We start from the raw sequence: 13,623 nt of genomic DNA, 5'->3' as shown, positions 1-13,623 counted from the left end.
CCTTTGACTGTGTGGATCACAACAAACTGTGGAAAATTCTTAAAGAGATGGGAATAACAAACCACCTTACCCGCCTCCTGAGAAATCTGTATGCTGGTCAAGAAGCAACAGTTAGAACCAGACATGGAACAATGGACTGGTTCCAAATTGTGAAAGGAGTATGTCAAGGATATATATGGTCACCCTGCTTATTTAATTTATATGCAGAGTACATCATGCAAAATGCCTGGCTGAATGAAGCACAAGCTAGAATCAAGATTTCCGGGAGAAATATCAATACTGGTAGATATGCAGATAACACCACCCTTATGGCAGAAAGCAAAGAGGAACTGAAGAGCCTCTTGATGAGAGTGAAAGAGGAGAGTGAAAAAGTTGACTTAAGACACAACATTCAGAAAATGAAGATCATGGCATCTGGTCCCATCATTTCATGGGAAATAGATGGGGAAACAATGGAAACAGTGACAGACTTAATTTTTTTGGACTCCAAAATTACTGTAGATGGTGACTGCAGCCATGAATTTAAAAGACACTTGCTCCTTGGAAGAAAAGCCGTGACCAACCTACAGCATGTTAAAAAGCAGTACGTACTCCTTTGCCAACAAAGGTCCATCTAGTCAAAGCTATGGTATATATAGTAGTCATAGAAAAGGCAGAGGAACCAGAGATCAAATTGCCAACATCCGCTGGATCATGGAAAAAGCAAGAGAGTTCCAGAAAAGCATCTATTTCTGCTTTATTGACTATACCAAAGCCTTTGACTGTGTGGATCACAATAAACTGTGGAAAATTCTGAAAGAGATGGGAATCCCAGACCACCTGATCTGCCTCTTGAGAAACCTATATGCAGGTCAGGAAGCAACAGTTAGAACTGGACATGGAACAACAGACTGGTTCCAAATAGGAAAAGGAGTTCATCAAGGCTGTATATTGTCACCCTGTTTATTTAACTTATATGCAGAGTACATCATGAGAAACGCTGGGCTAGAGGAAGCACAAGCTGGAATCAAGATTGCTGGGAGAAATATCAATAACCTCAGATAAGCAGATGACACCACCCTTATGGCAGAAAGTGAAGAGGAACTCAAAAGCCTCTTGATGAAAGTGAAAGCGGAGAGTGAAAAAGTTGGCTTAAAGCTCAACATTCAGAAAAAGAAGATCATGGCATCTGGTCCCATCACTTCATGGGAAATAGATGGGAAAGCAGTGGAAACAGTGTCAGACTTTATTTTTCTGGGCTCCAAAATCACTGCAGATGGTGACTGCAGCCATGAAATTAAAAGCTGCTTACTCCTTGGAAGGAAAGTTATGACCAACCTAGATAGCATATTCAAAAGCAGAGCCATTACTTTGCCAACAAAGGTTCGTGTAGTCAAGGCTATGGTTTTTCCTGTGGTCATGTATGGATGTGAGAGTTGGACTGTGAAGAAGGCTGAGCGCCAAAGAATTGATGCTTTTGAAGTGTGGTGTTGGAGAAGACTCTTGAGAGTCCCTTGGACTGCAAGGAGATCCAACCAGTCCGTTCTGAAGGAGATCAGCCCTGGGATTTCTTTTGGAAGGAATGATGCTAAAGCTGAAACTCCAGTACTTTGGCCACCTCATGCGAAGAGTTGACTCATTGGAAAAGACGCTGATGCTGGGAGGGATTGGGGGCAAGAGGAGAAGGGGATGACAGAGGATGAGATGGCTGGATGGCATCACTGATTCGATGGACGTGAGTCTGAGTGAACTCCGGGAGTTGGTGATGGACAGGGAGGCCTGGCATGCTGTGATTCATGGGGTCGCAAAGAGTTGGACACAACTGAGCGACTGATCTGATATGATTTAATCTGATGGATATGAGAGTTGGACTATAAAGAAAGCTGAGCACAGAAGAATTGATGCTTTTGACCTATGGTGTTGGAGAAGACTCTTGAGAGTTCTTTGGACTGCAAGGAGATCCAACCAGTCCATTCTAAAGGAAATCAGCCCTGAATATTCATTGGAAGGACTGATGCTAAAGCTGAAGCTCCAATACTTTGGCCACCTGATGCCAAGAACTGACTCATTGGAAAAGACCCTGATGGTGGGAAACATTAAATGCAGGAGGAGAAGGGGATGACAGAGGATGAGATGGTTGGATGGCATCATCAAGTCGGTGGACATGAGTCTGAGTAAACTCTGGGAGTTGGTGATGGCAGGGAAGCCTGGTGTGCTGTAGTCCATGGGGTTGCAAAGAGTCAGACACGACTGAGTGACTGAACTGAACTGATATATACACAGAGAGAGGTATAAAGGTATATGTCTTTTAAAATGCATATACAAAGATGAGGAAAGGGGATCAGTGGGGTTTGGAGCAGGAATTGGAGATGAGGGAGGATAAACTTAACTACCCAATTCTACTCCATGAGGTTTAGATCTTTCTTTGCACCATCTGGTTCAGTGACCTCTGGTTCCATCCTTTGGTCAAAGGATAAATGTCACCAGGATATGGGTATGTTTCCAAAAGATGAAAGTCTGAGAGAAAAGAGAGTAGAAAAGGAGGATTGGGAGAAACAAGCTTGTTATTCAAGGGGAGTTGTACTTTCCATCACCTACTCCCATCCTTATACCACAAACCTCCTCATCCTTCCATGCACACCATTTCTAAGCTGTCCATCTTTATTCACGCAGCTTGAAATCCCAACTATTAACTTTTTTCTTGAAATCGAAGAAGGAATATTCCCTCCCCCCACAAGATACTGGAAAATAACCTTAGAAAATAAACTCAATAAAATCACATTCAGTTCAGTTCAGTTCAGTTCAGTCACTCAGTCGTGTCCGACTCTTTGCGACCCCATGATTTGCAGCACTCCAGGCCTCCCAGTGTATCACCAACTCCCGGACTTCACTCAAACTCACATCCATCGAGTCAGTGATGCCATCCAGCCATCTCATCCTCTGTCGTCCCCTTCTCCTCCTGCCCCCAATCCCTCCCAGCATCAGGGTCTTTTCCAATGAGTCAACTCTTTGCATGAGGTGGCCAAAGTACTGGAGTTTCAGCCCCAGAATTATTCCTTCCAAAGAACACCCAGGACTGATCTCCTTTAGAATGGACTGGTTGGATCTCCTTGCAGTCCAAGGGACTCTCAAGAGTCTTCTTCAACACCTCAGTTCAAAAGCATCAATTCTTCGGCGCTCAGCTTTCTTCACAGTCCAACTCTCACATCCATACATGACCACAGGAAAAACCATTGCCTTGACTAGATGGACCTTTGTTAGCAAAGTAATGTCTCTGCTTTTGAATATGCTATCTAGGTTGGTCATAACTTTCCTTCCAAGGAGTAAGCAGCTTTTAATTTCATGGCTGCAGTCACCATCTGCAGTGATTTTGGAGCCCAGAAAAATAAAGTCTGACACTGTTTCCACTGTTTCCCCATCTATTTCCCATGAAGTGATGGGTCCGGATGCCATGATCTTCTTTTTCTGAATGTTGAGCTTTAAGCCAACTTTTTCACTCTCCGCTTTCACTTTCCTCAAGAGGCTTTTGAGTTCCTCTTCACTTTCTGCCATAAGGGTGGTGTCATCTGCTTATCTGAGGTTATTGATATTTCTCCCAGCAATCTTGATTCCAGCTTGTGCTTCTTCCAGCCCAGCATTTCTCATGATGTACTCTGCATATAAGTTAAATAAGCAGGGTGATAATATACAGCCTTGATGAACTCCTTTTCCTATTTGGAACCAGTCTGTTGTTCCATGTCCAGTTCTAACTGTTGCTTCCTGACCTGCATATAGGTTTCTCAAGAGGCAGATCAGGTGGTCTGGGATTCCCATCTCTTTCAGAATTTTCCACAGTTTATTGTGATCCACACAGTCAAAGGCTTTGGTATAGTCAATAAAGCAGAAATAGATGCTTTTCTGGAACTCTCTTGCTTTTTCCATGATCCAGCGGATGTTGGCAATTTGATCTCTGGTTCCTCTGCCTTTTCTAAAACCAGCTTGAACATCAGGAAGTTCACTGTTCATGTATTGCTGAAGCCTGGCTTGGAGAATTTTGAGCATTACTTTACTAACATGTGAGATGAGTGCAATTGAACGGTAGTTTGAGCATTCTTTGGCATTGCCTTTCTTTGGGATTGGAATGAAAACTGACCTTTTCCAGTCCTGTGGCCACTGCTGAGTTTTCCAAATTTGTGGGCATATTGAGTGCAGCACTTTCACAGCATCATCTTTCAGGATTTGAATTAGGTCAACTGGAATTCCATCACCTCCACTAGCTTTGTTCATAATGATGCTTTCTAAGGCCCACTTGCCTTCACATTCCAGGATATCTGGCTCTAGGTGAGTGATCACACCATCATGATTATCTGGGTTGTGAAGATCTTTTTTGTACAGTTCTTCTGTGTATTCTTGCCATCTCTTCTTAATATCTTCTGCTTCTGTTAGGTCCATACCATTTCTGTCCTTTATCGAGCCCATCTTTGCATGAAATGTCCCCTTGGTATCTCTAATTTTCTTGAAGAGATCTCTAGCCTTTCCAATTCTGTTGCTTTCCTCTATTTCTTTGCATTGATCACTGAAGAAGGCTTTTTTATCTCTTCTTGCTATTCTTTGAAGCTCTGCATTCAGATGTTTATATCTTTCCTTTTCTCCTTTGCTTTTTGCTTCTCTTCTTTTCACAGCTATTTGTAAGGCCTCCCCAGACAGCCATTTTGCTTTTCTGCATTTCTTTTCCATGGGGTTGGTCTTTATCCCTGTCTCCTGTACAATGTCACGAACCTCATTCCATAGTTCATCAGGCACTCTATCTATCAGATCTAGGCCCTTAAATCTATTTCTCACTTCCACTGTATAATCATAAGGGATTTGATTTAGGTCATACCTGAATGGTCTAGTGATTTTCCCTACTTTCTTCAATTTAAGTCTGAATTTGGCAATAAGGAGTTCACGATCTGAGCCACAGTCAGCTCCTGGTCTTGTTTTTGTTGACCTTATCCACCTTTGGCTGCAAAGAATATAATCAATCTGATTTCGGTGTTGACTATCTGGTGATGTCCATGTGTAGAGTCTTCTCTTGTGTTGTTGGAAGAGGGTGTTTGCTATGACCAGTGCATTTTCTTGGCAAAACTCTATTAGTCTTTGCCCTGCTTCATTCTGTATTCCAAGGCCAAATTAGCCTGTTACTCCAGGTGTTTCTTGACTTCCTACTTTTGCATTCCAGTCCCCTATAATGAAAAGGACATCTTTTTTGGGTGTTAGTTCTAAAAGGCCTTGTAGGTCTTCATAGAACCGTTCAGCTTCTTGAGCGTTACTGGTTGGGGCATAGACTTGGATTACTGTGATATTGAATGGTTTACCTTGGAAACGAACAGAGATCATTCTGTCGTTTTTGAGATTGCATCGAAGTACTGCATTTCGGACTCTTTTGTTGACCACCCAAGCCACAGAAATCCTTTCTTTCTTTTGGGACATAAGGACCAAGTGAGTCCTCCTACCTAGTTATAGTCTCAGCAAACATTTATCAAGTTCATTTAATATTTCACTCATCAGACCTGCATTTAGGGAGCAAGTAGAGTTAAAAAAATATATACTTCTCAACATAGAAGAGGGGAGATGTTAAACAAGAAAATTAAAAACAGACAATTCCCTGGTGGTCCAGTGTGTAGGACTTGGCACTTTCACTGCTGTGGCCTGGGTTCAATCCCTGATCAGGAAACTATCATCTATAAGTGTGGTATTAAAAAAAAAAAAAAAAATATATATATATATATATATATATATATAATACAGTATACATGTACATATATATAATACAGTGTGAGGAAATTTCATAGAGGATGTGTAAAGTTCTAGGGGAAGAAGAAAGGAGATTTGACTTAGATTGTCACCAGCAATAAATTATCCATTAATTCATCCATTCATCCATTCCTTTCTCTCTCCCTCGCTCTCCCATCCCAATATTAAACAGATATTCATGGTGTTTAGTTACTATATATAAAACACTGTGCTAGATGTCACAAAATGCTAAGAGAATAAAAACATCTTTCTGAAAGAATTGTTAACTTGGTATGGGAGACAAAACAGGTGAACAGGTAATGCTTAGTTTATGAGCATTATGAGCAGCTATTCTTTATGGGCCACTTTTTTGTGACAAGGTCATGTGATGCTTTGTCCTGCAGTGATCTTGTGAGGTAGATATTATTATCCCCATTTTACCAACCAGGAAATTGAGGTTTAGAGAGATTAGTAAATTGCTAGGGTCACGCAGCTGTGAATTATGGAGCTGAAACTCTAACACATTTACTTATAACACAGTCTGTATTCCAAAGACTGTATGGATTCCAGAGTGATTTTTTGGGTTTAAATTGCCTTTACCATTTATCAGCTGCATGATTTGGGGCATTTTACTTAACTTCTCTGAGCCTCAGTTTCCTCACACAAAAATGAGGTTAAGGGAATTCCTTGGTAGTCCAGTGGTTAATCTGCCTGGAATGTACAGACCTGGGTTTGATCTCTGGGTTGCAAAGACCCCCTGGAGGAGAGCATGGCAAGACTCCAGTATTCCTGCCTGGAGAATCCCCGTGGACAGAGGAGCCTGCAGTCCATGGGGTCACAAAGAGTCGGACATGACTGAGCGACTAAGTGACTAATCACCAGTGGTTAGGACTCAGCGCTTTCACTGCCCAGAGGCCAGGTTCAGTCCCTGGTGGGGAAACTAAGATTCTGCAAGCCATATAACAGCACCAAAATAAAATAAAAATGAGGTTAATATCATCTGTTTCAAAGGATTGTGGTAGAAGTTTAACAAAACAAGGAATTTGGCCCAGTGCCTGGCCAATCTTTCAAGATCACTACATTTGATGACAATTATGATTATGCTGGCCTGTATAGACAGTAAGTGGTGAGTGTGCTAGGAAATGCAGATCAAATGTGTGCTCATTCAGAGGAAGGAAAGGTCACTTCCAATTGAAGGGTAGGAGGGTTGATAGATTAAAGAATGGTGAAGAATTCACCTAAAATGGAATTTTTTTTTAAAAAGTTATGACTTGAGCACTTAGACTCTAAAATTTAGACTCGAAGGCTCTGTGCGGAAAGCAGCAAGGAGCTTGTCACCTGTGGGAGGTGACAAGCCATAAAAATGTGTAAATAAATTAGATAATTATAGAGAGTGGTAATTAAACAGGGTAGTGAGAGAGAAAGCGAGATGGAAAGGTGGGGCTGGAAGGTAAGCCATTAGGAAAGAAAACTTGATTAGCAGAGAAAACCAAGTAGAGAGCTGTTCATATGTAGATCAACTGCTATCTGTGAATGGATTCTGAATAATAGCCCAAACTGACGGAAATGCAAATACTCCTAGAAACAGGGGCTATTAGTAAGACACTTTCCTTTTTTCTGATTAAGCAGAAAATAGCACCCCCCACCCTACAACTGATCTTTGAATGAACACATTCACATCCTCATGATTTTGACAAAAAGACATTTTTTCTTCGTCTTTAGTTTGCCCTGAAGCTAGAGGTAAGTAAAATCAATTAAAAGTAAAGCTATCACATTAAAACAAATTTTTTTAAAATTTTTTTGGCTGTCCTGTGGCTTGGATTTTAGTTCCCCGACCAGAGATGGAACCCAGGCCCTTGATAATTAGAGCATGGAGTCCTAACCACTGGGACCACCAGGGAATTCCCAAAGAGGCCCTATTCTTATTGTTCACTTATTTATTTATCCATTCAGCAAATATTTTACTGAGCGCTTTCCATGTGCCAGGCACTACACATACCTGGGGCATACAGTGGATGGTGTTTCCTTGTAGTGCTCTTCTCTTGCTACAGAGTGCTTTTGGAATAAGACACATAAGCACCTCAGGCAGGTTCTGACACAGGTCTGCTGATATTTTTGGATAGGGGTAGGAGAGGACTTGGTATTTTAAGGGGCCGAAATAGTCTATGGTAATAAGACAATTGAAGAGTTTTGGAAAAGATGTTAATGTCCCCAAATTTTATTTGAACTGAAACATAATTTGCCTTTTACATTCCTCTGTGCACCCCATTCCAAGGTTCACCCCATCACTCCTTCTTCTATACCTGTCCTCATCTTTTGCTGTCCAAAGTTAGCAAATAAATCTCCTTTCCACCCATTCCAGCGCCTGCTATTCTTCACAGCCAGTCTCTGGGCTCAGCCCCAAGCCTTGAGGGGCAGTAAATGGATTCAGAGTTGCTGCTTAAACACAGATCCCCATGGAAACCGAACGACTAAGAAAACAAAAAGAGAGGAAGAGGCAGCCACTGCCTGACCTTTTACGCTCTCTCTCCAAATTCTTTTCGCTCTTGGGCGTGAAGGCAAGTGCTTATTTGTATAACTAATGGAACCAAAGAACCTGACCCCTGTCCCCACCCCGAAATGTCTTGTCTTTGATAGTAAGTGAAGAGCAGTGGGACACCTCCACCTGGTGGTAGCAGTATGAAATTACCGCCAAGAAGAGCGAGAAATGAGTGAGAGCCTGCCAAGCAGGCTTAGTTGCAAAAGAGGACGAAAAGATGTAACATGCAGAGGCTACTCCTAGAAGTGTTTAGCATTTTGTATTTGCTCAGAGGTTAAAGCGTCTGCCTGCAATGCGGGAGACTTTGGTTTGATCCCTGGGTTGGGAAGATCCCCTGGAGAAGGAAATGGCAACCCACTCCAGTATTCTTGCCTGGAAAATCGCACGGACAGAGGAGCCTGGTGGGCTGCAGTCCACGGGGTCGCAAAGAGTCGGACACGACTGAGCGACTTCACTCACTTCACTCACATATATTTAAAAAATACTGATCATCTTTATGTTGATGAGTCAGTTTTTTTTTTTTTTGGTATTTGATCCAAATATGGGTACATGAGGTCTAGTCTCACATCTCACAACTCCACAGTAGATATTTCCTATCTGAATGTTTTGTCACCACAAATTCAGCATCTTCCCAAAGCTGGATGGTGCTTTCCTCTTCCTTTCCTTTCCCTTCTAGGGGGCAGGCAGCCTTTGCTAGTTTACAAAAGGAAGCCGAAAGGTGCTTCTTCCACTGTCTTTGATATATCCTCTCTGGCTGCTCCTTGGGGTGTGATTCTTTCTGCTGCCACTAGAGATAGTCTGTGCCCCCTGTCCCCTAGCACCCACCCAAGGTTGTCTCTCTCTCTCTTTCTCTCCAGGAGCTAGGAGGGAATAGGGATGGGCAGATCCATCTCCTTCCTCTTGTTTCTTGATTCCCTAAGACTTCCCAGGACAAATACAGCAGAGGACCTGTGATGTTCTTAACTGGAAAGTTAGGGCAATTTCAGAAGGGCATTACAACGTAAGAGAGATAAAAACTGAAGTTCTAGCTAGCCTGGATTTTCCTTTTCACTATGCAAGGGAAGGTATCTCAAGACTAGAATCCTTACAGGGGTGTCCCCAAGGGTTCTCCCTTCACTCCTGACCTGCCAGTGAAGTCTTCAGTTTCTGGATTCTTCAAGTCCAATCCTGAGTTCTTTAAATCCAATCTTCCTACCAGTGAGAGCTGTGAGCTTGCTGATTCCTATACAGCTTGACTTGTTAAGTCAGCCCATCTCTCTGGGTCTTTCATTATTACCATTATTAATTAGTTAAGTCAACACAGTCTGAATCTATACTAAAGATACTCTACTTTCTTTTTAGCAAAGCTCTGGTCTTTGCCTTGCGTTGAGGATTATATGAGTCTTTCTTACTCTTTTGGGAGGGCCTGGTGATATTGTAGAAACACTTTATTCTTTTTTTCCTGGCCCTTTTTTTTTTTTTTTGGTTTGGCTTGCATTCCCTGATGCTGGGAAAGATTGAGGGCAAGAGGAGAAGGAGGAAACAGAGGATGAGATGGTTGGATGGCATCACCGACTCAATGGACATAAGTTTGAGCAAACTCCAGGAGATGGTGAAGGACAGGGAAGCCTGGCTTGCTGCAGTCCATGGGGTTGCAAAGAGTCAGACATGACTTAGCGACTGAACAACAAACAACAAAACCAGGGGTCAAACTTGGGCCCCCTGCAGTGGAAGTAAGGAGTTCTAACCACTGGACTACCAGGGAATTCCTGGGTTTCAGTTTTATTTAGGGACTTACTGAGGACTGTAGCCTAGGAGACAGCCTCTCAGGCAGCTCTGAGGAACTGCTGCAAAGAGGTAAGGAGGGTCAGTGTGTCTGTGATTTTGGAGAATGGGGTGGGTACGTGCAATCAGGCGCACATCTTGGTAGAGGGCACAGATATCTTAGTTCATGATTTCAGTGCTTTCCAAGTATGGAAAGATATAAGCACTTGGGTTCATAAAATTTTCTCTTGAAAATATCTAATAATCTGAAGGATATTCTGCCAGTTTTCCCAGAGGATAGAGCGCCTCCTTCCTGAGCTCCATCCTGAACTCCTTTTGGGCTGTGTTGAAGGTCAGCTACTGCAGTGGCTGACTCAGTCCTTGTAGAACTGGGTGGCAAGCAACCGTTTTTATTGGCACTTAAAAAAAAACACACGGTCTTTCTTGAGTTTGTTACAATATTGCTTCTTTTCTATGTTTTGGTGTTTTGGCTGTGAGCACGTGGGATCCCAGCTCCCTGACCAGGGTTTGAACCTGCACACCCTGCATTGGAAGGCAAAATCTTAACCACTGGACTGCCAAGAAAGGTCCTTTTCGGCCCTTTTAGTATCTGATTCTCAGTCATAATAGGTGCTAGGCTTGACAAAAGTCTTTTGACAACGAGTCCCTAGGATCAGAAGGGGTGAGAGATTGGAGTAGGAGACTGACCCGATATTCCCTGCCACTATAACAGCATATCTTTTTGGTTTTGTTTTGTTTAGTTGCTAAGTCGTGTTGGACCTCTTTGAGACCCCATGAACTGTAGCCCACTAGGCTCCTCTGTCCATGGGATTCTCCACTGGAGTGGGTTACCATTTCCTTCTCCAGGGGACCTTCCTGACCAAGGGATGAAACCTGTGTCTCCTTCACTGCAGGTGGATTATTTTCCACTGAGTCACCTGGGAAGTCACATCAGCATATCTAAACCACAAATAAACCATATCTAAACCACTGCTTCTCCCTTAAAGCAGTTTTGCCTCCCAACTTAACCTTTGTTGAAGGCACTTGGTTCAATTAATTAATCAGAATTTTCTTCCACTTTCCTTCTTCCTTAAAAACGCAAACAAAATTAGAAACCTGGAAAAAACCAAAACAACAACAACAACAACAGATCTATCCTTTTATTAATACTTCTCATAGTCGTGTCTCATAAAATACTGATGAAATAGTCTCTGTGTCCACAGGCGCTTCCTAGTTTAGATCATCAACACTTCCCTGTCAAGAATCACCTCTAATTTTCGCACCCCTATTTTCTTACTTCCCAGCTACCCCATCTCCACCACCTTCCTGTTTTACTCCACCCTACAAATTGTTTGTTAAATATCACACACATCAGGTCCCTTGTCTGTCCCAAATCTTTCATTGTCTCTGAGATTTGCTACTACATGCAGTATAGTTCCCCTAGTGCCTGAGGACTCATCCTTACTGTCCTGCCTCTTCCTCCCGCTTTTGTGGTTTGGTCAGGCTAACTTCTGGCCCCAGAGTCACTTCTACCACTGTACTTCCTCTTGTCCCAGAGGCCTCCTGCCCTCCCTGACTCCTCCAGCTTCTATGGGTCTTTATCTCTTCTGGAAGGCTGCAATACTTTTAGTATCCCACAGTCTAACATGGAACATTGTTTGCTGCTTTTTATAATGTATATTAGCTTTGTCACTCCAACCTAATAGTCAGTCGACATCAGAGAGGAAGTCGGGGCTTTGATGCACCTTCTATAACGCCACAGCTCTGGGCATAGCCTGAGAATACTGTAGGTTCTCATTAAAGTTCCTGCTTGTATGTGAGTCACCTGTGACCTTTCCTTTCTCCATAATAGCACAGCACATTGTTTATACCTTGATTATATCACTTACCAGTTTTCCTTTTGTCAAAGGTGGAGCCGGTACTTGTTTCTTTGGCTGCTCTGGGAGTTCCTTAGGGATAGAGACCATATTGTATTTATTCTGCCTGGTTCACAACATTTCGTAGAGTGCTAGAGTAAGAAGAAGCTCAACAATGTTTTTTTCCAGCATAAATACTTCTATATAACTGAGGGAAAAGAAGTCACATATTTGGAAGACAGATCCATTGACAGGATAATAGTAAATTAAAAAAAAAAGATTTCTATAACCAATTAAGTATTCCATTTATATTAAAACACTTATAATTGTAGTTTAAAATTTTATTTTTAAATTTTATGTACAAGGAACTAATGTTTCTTCCAGTGGGTTGATGTTTTGGATAATCTATTTAAGGAAAATCATGTAGTCTAACTTGATGAATCCTCTTTCCTTCTTCTATTGTTATAAACCCTGGCTGCATATACTGAGGCCATATTTTTGGGTCAGGCTATCCCAGTCTGAGCACACTTGGCAAAAGTGAGAACCATGGGTGAATTTCTAAAGGTGGTTTCCATAGAGTTGCTGGTGATCCATCTCACTTTCAGGGGTGCAGTGAGGGAAAAGGTCAATTGCTTTTTTTGAAATTTTTATTTTATACTGGACTTTAGTTGATTCATATATATGGTTGTGTTAATTTCAGGTATAAAGCAAAGTGATTCAGTTATACATAGTGGTGGTTTAGTCACTAAGTCGTGTCTGACTCTCTCCAACCCTATGGACTGTAGCCCGCCAGGCTCCTCTGTCCATGGGATTTCCCAGGCAAGAATACTGGAGTGGACTGCCATGCCTCCTCCAGGGGATCTTCCCAACCCAAGGATCAAACATGTGTCTCTTCTGTCTCCCGTGTTGGCACGTGGGTTTTTTTACCACTAGCGCCACCTGGGAGCCTTAGCAGCAACATTCTTTTTAAAATTATTTTCTCATTTAGGTTATTACAGAATATTGAGCAGAGCTCCCTGTGCTGTATAGTAGGTCCTTGTTGTTATCTGTTTTAAATGTAGTAATGTGTATATGTCAATACCAAACTCCCAATTTATCCCTCCCTGGCACCTTTCCCCTTTGATAACCAGAAGTTTGATTTCTAAGTCTGTGAGTTTGTTTCTTTTTCTGTAAGTAAGTTGATTTGTATCATTTTAAAAAAGATTCCACATATAAGCAATATCATATGATACTTGTCTCTGACATTTCATTTAGTATAATTTCCAGGTCCATCCATGTTGCTGGAAATGGTATTATTTCATTCTTTTTTATGGCTGAGTAGTATTCCATTGTGTGTATATACCATATCTTCTTTATCTAGTCATCTGTTGATGGATATTTAGGTTGCTTCCATGTCTTGGTTATTGTAAACAGTGCTGCTATAAACACTTGAGGTGCATGGATCTTTTAGAATTAGAGTTTTTTCAGCTTTATGCCCAAGAATAGGATTGTTAGATCATATGACAACTCTATTTTTTAGTTTTTTAGGGAAACTCCATACTGTTTTCTGTAGTAAGTGTACCAATTTACATTTCTACCAACATTATAGGAAGGTTCCCTTTTCTCCACACCCTCTCCAGCATTTATTATTTATAGACTTTTTAATGATGGCCATTCTGACTGGTGTGAGGTGACACCTCATTGTAGCTTTGATTTGCATTCCCCTAATAATTAGCAATGTTGAGCATCTTTTCATGTGCCTATTGGCCATCT

The sequence above is a fragment of the Bubalus kerabau genome, chromosome 10, assembly GCF_029407905.1.
Source record: "Bubalus kerabau isolate K-KA32 ecotype Philippines breed swamp buffalo chromosome 10, PCC_UOA_SB_1v2, whole genome shotgun sequence".
Taxonomy (NCBI): domain Eukaryota; kingdom Metazoa; phylum Chordata; class Mammalia; order Artiodactyla; family Bovidae; genus Bubalus; species Bubalus kerabau.
This window is presented reverse-complemented; position numbering follows the sequence as displayed.